Below are 8,086 nucleotides of genomic sequence, written 5' to 3' on the forward strand. Positions count from 1 at the left end.
TTCCCAACAGTCTAAGCAAACGTGTTCGATAGTTTTCGGTTTGCGGCATATGAAACAGTGATTTCCCCAAGGTAGAAAAAAAACACCTTCATTTTTAAATAAGTCTTAACTTCTAATGTATTGCTGAAAAAGAAAGTTTTTGTTCCCCCCGGTACAGCCATATTTTTTACTCGTTTCAGGACTGACTTCCATGGACTTGCACAGCACGACGATCTGTACTATGGGATCGGGAGAAAGACATCGCACAAGTCCTTGTAAAGTTTCTTTCGCGTCACAGTTGATAAATATTCAAACGAAAAACGGGCTTGTAATACATGACAGGACATGTACACTTTAAGGATTCCGAAAATCCTTCCTTGCATGCTCGCCCAACTTACTACTAAATTTGGTAGCACTTTGTTCAACCTAACCTTTTTTTATCTATTGGCGGTCAATAAAGTACATACAGGCATAGAAATCACTAGCCTACCTTTGGCTTATAAAAACATGACGACAGCAACCGCAAGGTCAATGTACAACTGGTCGCGCAACTCGGAAGAAAACGCGTGCAGCTGCCTACTGCCAGCGGCATCAACTCGATGATGAGGGCTCCTGCGAACTGTGAGGCAAATTACTAACGCACAGAAAATAAGATCGGCCAGAACTCCAAAGAACTAGAAAGTAAACATAATATTCGCGCTCAGGAATGAATGCAGTTTTTCTTTCTTGCGTAAGAAAAAACGTGTCACGTTTTTAATAATATTTTAACTTGTTTCTAACGGCCTCTCTCGGCCACTTATTATCCGCTGCGTAGTTGCCCAAAGCTCAGATAAGCTTTTTTTCATCCGCGTAATGGGTGTGTCGTCGGCTGCGGTTCAACATTCATCGTTGCGTGCTGCGTACAGAGTGGGTTATCTGTAACAAACAGTCAGTATTTCATTCTGCTGGTTTTGGTAGAGCTTTACTGCAAGGCGAAGACTGTCTGTGCTCGATGAGAAACTGATTGCCGCTGCATGTGCGCATTTCCGGACGATGGGACAATGCTGCGTCACAGCTCGGCGGCTCGGCTCGGCCTCCCAGGCACGTCGCAAAAGTGGTGGCTTGTTTTACGGATACACGTCTGCATGAGCGGCGTATCGCTGCATGTTTTAATTGAGCGGTGAAGGTGAGATTTTATTGCCCCCAAGAAGCGTGTCGCATTGCTCAAAGCCTTCCGTTCCGCTCCCCTTGCTGCGTGTTTTGCTTACTGCGTCGTATTACCGCACCAACGTTCGCTGAACGTGCTTTAGCTGTTATTACAGTGATGTTCCTATTGTCAATGGGATCTTTCTCATGAACATGTTAAATGCTTAAGTTGTAAATTTGTAACCTCACATTGACTCCTTTCAGTGGCAAATGAAGCGCGAGTAAAATATGGGAATCATGAACAGGGCAAGATTTATTGGAGCGAAGCTATATCGTAGATATTTTCACTTCTCAGACGCATTAACTTCTAAATACTAGCAATCCCAATTTGAATTGCTTACCTAAGCTCTTACAGGTTGGCGTTCCGTTCGTTTGTTTTTGTTCTTTGACGCTGATATGTATACTTTGTTAGCAAGATCTTTTACCCTTTTATAATCTCACCGCGTCTCGTTTGGAGACCTACGCTCAGGTCATTTTGTTATCACGACGATTTCATGAAGACCGTGACGAATGAGCGGTGGTCGCTCTCCTACACTTAGATTTCATTGTCGTGAAGCGTCTATGTAAGTAATCGTGAATTAATAAAGCCTGGCTTTCTGTGCAGCGCAGCTTCACTCATTTATGCCCTTAGTGAAATGCCTCAAGCCATGTTGTTCTATCCATGTGCTTGCCGAATTCACTTGAAGGCCCTTGTTCACAAACGTGCCCGAAGAAATAAGCCCCAGAATGCGTTTACATGACGCGCGACGAAAGGCTAGGCTAACGACGACGGAGGCAGAACGATGCTATGATAAGGTGGTTAGATGCCGTAACATTTCAGTTAACGTAAAACTTGACAGTAGAAATCAAATCCATGTCAAGTAAAGTTGGCTGAACAGTTACGGTGTCAATTTTTCTGCCTTATCCGAGCATCGTTCTGCCTCCGTCGTTGTTGGCCTTGTTTTTCGTTCATAAGTTAAAAGACAATCAAATTCCCCGCTAAAAGTACATCACTGTGACGTCACAAGCAACGTCACGTGTTTGTTGTGCCACACAGTTCGCAGGGGGCGCTGGGAAACTAAAGCCTCGCTCAGAGTCGACACGCAGGCTTCTATGGGAGTTACGCTACCATTTGTTCTTCTACCATGGCAACCGCCTCCAGCGGGGGCTTTCAATACGTACGTGGTTAGCAAAAAGCGGTTTTTCGCACAAAACGAGCATTTGACTGCTATCCTGCAGAGGAAATAAATGGCAGGAAACTGTGACGTGCATAATGTGGAAACTTCGTGTTTCGTCCAATGTGTATTTACATGTTGGCAACTAAGCGTGAAATGTTTTGTGCAATTTTGATTATCCTGCATCGCTATTGCAGTTTGTTAGAGATCTGGTGAGTGATCCTCAAAAAGTGCCCTAGCCAGAACACTTCTTTGTAGTGCTTATCCGCCCACCTCCAAGAGCCCTCGGCAAAAATATCATGTAAATTTTCTCACACATGCACCTTTCCTGTTTCCCTCCTCCGTTTCTTCCTAGGAACGTTCAGAAAGTTCCTGCTTGAATTTCCATTCATGCACGGCAAAGAATGTCCATATAAAGGTCACACAATTCCATGCTTTTATCGTCCGATTTTCATTCGAAACGGCAATAGTATTGTCGTTATGACAAAGGTATTGCCGTAACGGCAAAGGTACTGCATTGAAATTTGACACTACTCTAGAGTCAGTGCATCGAATGGGCAAAAGTTTTGTAACTGCAGGCAACGCATCAGGTGAAAGCCCGCATTATCTTGTGCTGACTTAATTCTCATCCCCCATTAGTGTCCGTTCGTTCAATACAGTTATTCAAAAGAGGGAATACATAGATATGACGGCAGTCATGGGTGGCGCCCTCAGTCCACTGGACCAGTTTAACGTGCAACCAACATGTTCGGCGTCGGTGGTTCAGTGGTAGAATACTCGCCTGCCACGCGGGTGGCCCGGGTTCGATTCCCGGCCGACGCATGTTTTTTTTTTTTTTTCTTCATTAATGTAGATCACCGCCTTGAGTGCACGTGACGGTCACACTACTTTAAGTAACGCTGTTGACACTACATTTTTTTTTGCAAAATCGAGCAATTAGCATTCTGTCGTTTAATGCACAAAACGATAATGTAACATGCATGTTGCACAATCTTCATTGGTAGCCGGCATCGGTGGTTCAGTCCTCCACTTTTCACCAAGCGAAACAAATTTGTACGACTTGTTCTCTCCCAAACTGAACCCCAGACGAAAACTGCTAGCAATTTGAGAAATTTCTGGACGCTAACCCTTGACATGGATAGTGCTTGCAATACATACCAGACTTTAGCAACAATGAACAAATTCCATACAGTTGAACGCGCAAAGATTGATAAACCAAGGCCAGTCACTTTGTGGTTTTCGACTGGACACGTTCACATTCATAATTCCAGTAATCTTTCACATATCCTTGTTGTGTTCCAGCGGCACTCCAAGGTATCTCGCATTTGCGACAGACCAAGAAATATTTTCGAAAAGGGAAGGCGCGTTGCGCCAGACCCCATGCCACAGCCCCAAACATTTGTCTCAGTTGACTTCGCTGGCCGTTTGCTTACAAAATCGAGTAGAAACTTTGATTGCTTCTGAAACGCTTTTCCTATCTTGGCAGAAAACGGCTATCTCGTTAACGTATGAATAACTTTACTTCGCTTTCCATAAGTCTAAATCCTCGGATCCTTTCATTTATAATTTAATTTAATTATTTAAGAGTCGGACACGACTGAACTGAACTTTATATATATGGCAAGTAACAGAGGAGAAAGCGGACATCCTTGCCTAACGGTGGATCTTATCTGAAAGCTCTTTATTTACAATAATGCTAGTGAAACAATTTGCTTAAGCCATTTGAGCTCCCCCTAATATGACTGAGCCTACATTTACATGATCCAGTAATGAAAATCAAATTTCGCGGCTAACCCGATCAAAAGCTTTCTCCAAGTCTAGTTGTGACATTCGTGATCTTCAAACACATCACAGCACTTTTCTGCGTACGGTTTTCGGAGTTAGACTGAGCCAAGACTTACCAAAATTTTTGGTGTCCTATAGCAACTTTAAATAGAGAAGACTGAGTGTTATTCTTCTTGCGCGAGGTTGTGGCTTCCTTTAACATTTTAGAAGTGAGATTCTCAATGGAATGCATAATTGTTGTAACCGAAAAGCAACTGTATAAGGACCTGCTTGATGTAATGATGCCAGTGCCCTTGTATCGATCAATAAACTGTGGAGGGGAAGGTAAGGATATCTTAAAAAGAGTTACAAAGATGCCACTACGGTTGTCAGCAAGAAGTCTTTTCTTCCTCTTACACAGTGGTACATTACCTGTTAAACCGTGGCTGAGGGAAAAAGGTGTCTTTGTCCCGTGCTCGATGGACTGCTTGATTTTCCATAAGCCGGAAACCATAGACCATATTTTGTTTTACTGCTGGGATGCAGTGCTTCTTTGGGATATCCTGCAGAGGACTTTAAAAAAGGACTTGCCAATTGCACTATATGATATACGGTTCCTGCCTCTCCATAATCAAGGGGATGTGTCGTATGACTTATTCAGGTTACTTTGCCTCCACAGTGTATGGAAAACGAGAATGGCTTTGAGACACGCGGACGTGGATGCTCGCTTCGCGAGGGAGTATTTTATTGAAAGTATAAACTACCTGAACGCCAAAGTGAGAAACCTGAATGGATGCCAGTTTTGAGGGAGCTGGCTAACCTAAAGCGTTTTTGAAACCTTGTGATGCCTTACTTTTTGCTAGAGCCCTTCGCGGTATTATACTTTGACTGTGCCCCACTATAATTTTCATTTTTAACAGGAAATAAAGAAAAAAAAAGAGCGTCGGTGGTTCAGTGGTTGAATACTCGCCTGCCGCGCGGGTGGTCCGAGTACCATTTCCGACCGACGCATGTTTTTTTTTTTTTCCTTTCTTTTTTTTTTTTTTTTTGTAGATCACCGCCTTGAATGCACGTGAAGGTCACACCAGTTTAAGTAACGCTGTTGACACTAAGAAAATTTACAATGTATGCAAAATCGAGCAATTAGAATTCTGACGTTTAATGCACACAACGATAATGTAACGTACGCGCAAGTTGCGCGATCTTCATATTTTATCGGTTATTGAAATTGTAAAATATAATGGCGTTTTTATGCTCAAATAGGTAGACAATCTAATTCTTGTGACTCTGATTTATGAGTTCATCAATACGAATAGAAAAAAGGTTTCCTTTAAATCCAAACTTACCTTGACTACGAAACTACGAAAAGCAAACAGTTCATTTCACATCGTTTTCACTTTGAAACACACTACCACCGACCGCAGAACTGTAGAATTTTGTTTTTTAACATCAAGGCCTAATAGGATGTGATTTTTTCTGCGACGTTGTTTTCCTGCCTTATGTTTCGTTTTTTATGCAGCTTTCACCTGGTCTAGCGACATTTTGTTATTTTGGAGGCATCATTGCGCAAATTTTGGGGATCTATTCTTTTACTTCTTTGAATATTGTATTCTTGTTAAACTTTCGTCAATGCTGCATCTTTAACACTGACTACGCGACCTTCTCCTGGATACTGTCTTGACGCTGGGACTAAGTCGACCCGGCCTTCACTTGGTAGCGTGCAGAGACTCGGGGTTGATGAAGGATTGAATCTTCGAAGTTGGTAAAATATATACAAGCAGGTTTAATGGCACTTTGAGAAACCTTATTTACATGATTATTTACATGAAAAAGAAGGGTATATTAAAAAAATGGCAAGCGTAAACAGTTCATAGCGAGAAGCGTCTGGATGAGCCGTTTACCCAGGGCTCAGAGCCTCATTTCGTGCTCTGCAATGTCCTTAAAACCCCCTATGTCCAGCCCCTCTCTGAAGATTGACCAACCAGTTCCAGGGCACGCCCCTCAGATATCGGCATCCAATCGAACACATCACTGCACTGATGGTCTGATGCACTGACTGGTCCGGCATTGTTTCGTTGGGCGTGGTCACTTGTTGGCGGGAAGAGCTTGGGAACGGCGAGGAGGTACATTTCTATTCTTCAGCAAAGATTCGATATGCTGGTTCCGGTAAGTGGATTTCCCTCTCAGAAACCCAAGTGCACGTGCGCGCCGCATACTGCTCCCAGCATTGTCCCTTTCCAGCAATTGCAAATCTTTCCTGCATTCCCGGGAAATCCTCTAATGGCCGTAGTCACCTTGCTCCTTTCTTGTCCTGTACGTCAGCGGACGTGTCACTCTGTCGTCTCCTTTGGACAGTAGGCATTCCTCACTGGACGATAGCGCTTCTCGACGGGAAGGGTGAACAATTGAACGAAAGCACTTCCGGCTATTTCCCGCAGGGGGAAATTTCTTTGTATTTTTCTAGACGTTCCCTTGACAGGGCCAATTTGGCATTTGCAGGGTCTCCACAAAGCAAAACAGGCTTACACAAAAGGATTCATGGAAACAGGCTCACTTAGAGCCCTTGTACCAACAGCACATGTCCACAGCACTTATCCATGCCCACAGGCGAACAATAGAGCGCGCAAGTGCGGACTATGCACGGTCATAACAGCCTCCTAGCTCCCCCGCCAGAAGAGTCACGGAGGGCAGCAGTCGCAGCTGCTGCATGAAGAGACGACTTAATGGCCTGCACATGAACGCTTGAAGCTCGCTGTTGCTTGTCGCGTTGTCTTGATTGTCGTAGGCCAAATTGCTTGAGCTGTCTTAAACTCAACCACATGTCCAAGCAAGCACTCGGCTCCCGTCTGAAGAGACCAGGTGAAAAGAAAAGTGCCATCGTTGTCCGAGAAAAGCCCACACTCAAGACGTTCAGGACCTACGTATGCCTAGAAAACCAAACGCGCTGCTTTACATAGTCACACATGTACAAGCGCACAAAAAAAAAGAACCTGAGTATCAATTTGGATACATGGTGAGGAACACCTCGGACCGCTTAGAAACAGCGGTTAAGCGCGTCAGCATTCCCATTTAACTTCCCCTTTTTGTATCTTATTTCAAAATTGTTCTGCTGTAAAATCAAGCTCCACCTCAGAAGGCGACTGTTCTTCGATGTCGCAGTTTGCAGCCAAGCCAGGGGACAATGGTCCGTCTCTACGGTGAATTTGGCCCCTCTAAAATAGCACTGCAATTTTTGAATGGCCCATACAATGCAAGCGCACTCTTTCTCTGACGCGCAATAAGCCCTCTCTCTAGAACTCAGTTTTCTGCGCAGGTAGAGCACGGGGTGCTCATTAGCGTCGTCATCTCTCTGGCAGAGAACAGCACCTAGCCCTCGATCACTGGCATCACACTGGACCGTGAATTCTCGGTCATAGTCTGGAGCTCGCAATACCGGACGGCTAATCAGCACAGCCTTCAGGTTTACGAAGGAGGCTTCCTTTTGTTCGTCCCAGACTACATTTGTCGGTTCTGTCTTGCGGAGAGCGTCGGTCAGAGGGCTGGCCAAAGCTGAATAGTTAGGGATGTAGTGATTTTAGTATCCAGTCAGACCCAGGAATGCTCGAATTTCCGTCTTCGTGCTCGGCCGCGGGTAGTCTGCTACCGCAGAAATCTTAATCTCGCTGGGTTTCCTGAAACCTTGACCTACATTGTGACCCAAGTAGTCCACGGTCGCCCTTGCCAGGCAGGTATCCCATTCGCGCTTGTTTTCATAGCACAGTCCCCTCAGGACGCGTTTGAGAACAGAATGCCATCTTTCTACGCTGTTGCTCTGCGGATGGTGGATCGAGCTATGCACTACCTTAATGCCCCATCGCTCGAGAAATGAGGTGCTGAGGACACTTGTGAAAACGTTACCCTGATCACTTTGGACCTCGGAAGGGAATCCAACTCGTGCATCAGCGAACCCACTACACTCTCGGACGTCACCTCGCGCAGCGGAACAGCTTCTGGAAACTTTGTGG

At 44.8% G+C, this 8,086-nt stretch overlaps 1 non-coding gene across 1 annotated transcript; it reads left to right on the forward strand.

Moving 5' to 3' along the window:
• The first annotated feature begins 3,069 nt into the window (after positions 1-3,069).
• On the forward strand, positions 3,070-3,140 carry TRNAG-GCC (transfer RNA glycine (anticodon GCC)). Its single transcript has one exon. It is a non-coding gene; the product is annotated as a tRNA-Gly (tRNA).
• The last annotated feature ends 4,946 nt before the right edge of the window (positions 3,141-8,086 follow it).

The sequence above is a fragment of the Amblyomma maculatum genome, chromosome 9, assembly GCF_055883805.1.
Source record: "Amblyomma maculatum isolate TAMU_Amacu chromosome 9, ASM5588380v1, whole genome shotgun sequence".
Classification (NCBI taxonomy): Eukaryota; Metazoa; Arthropoda; class Arachnida; order Ixodida; family Ixodidae; genus Amblyomma; species Amblyomma maculatum.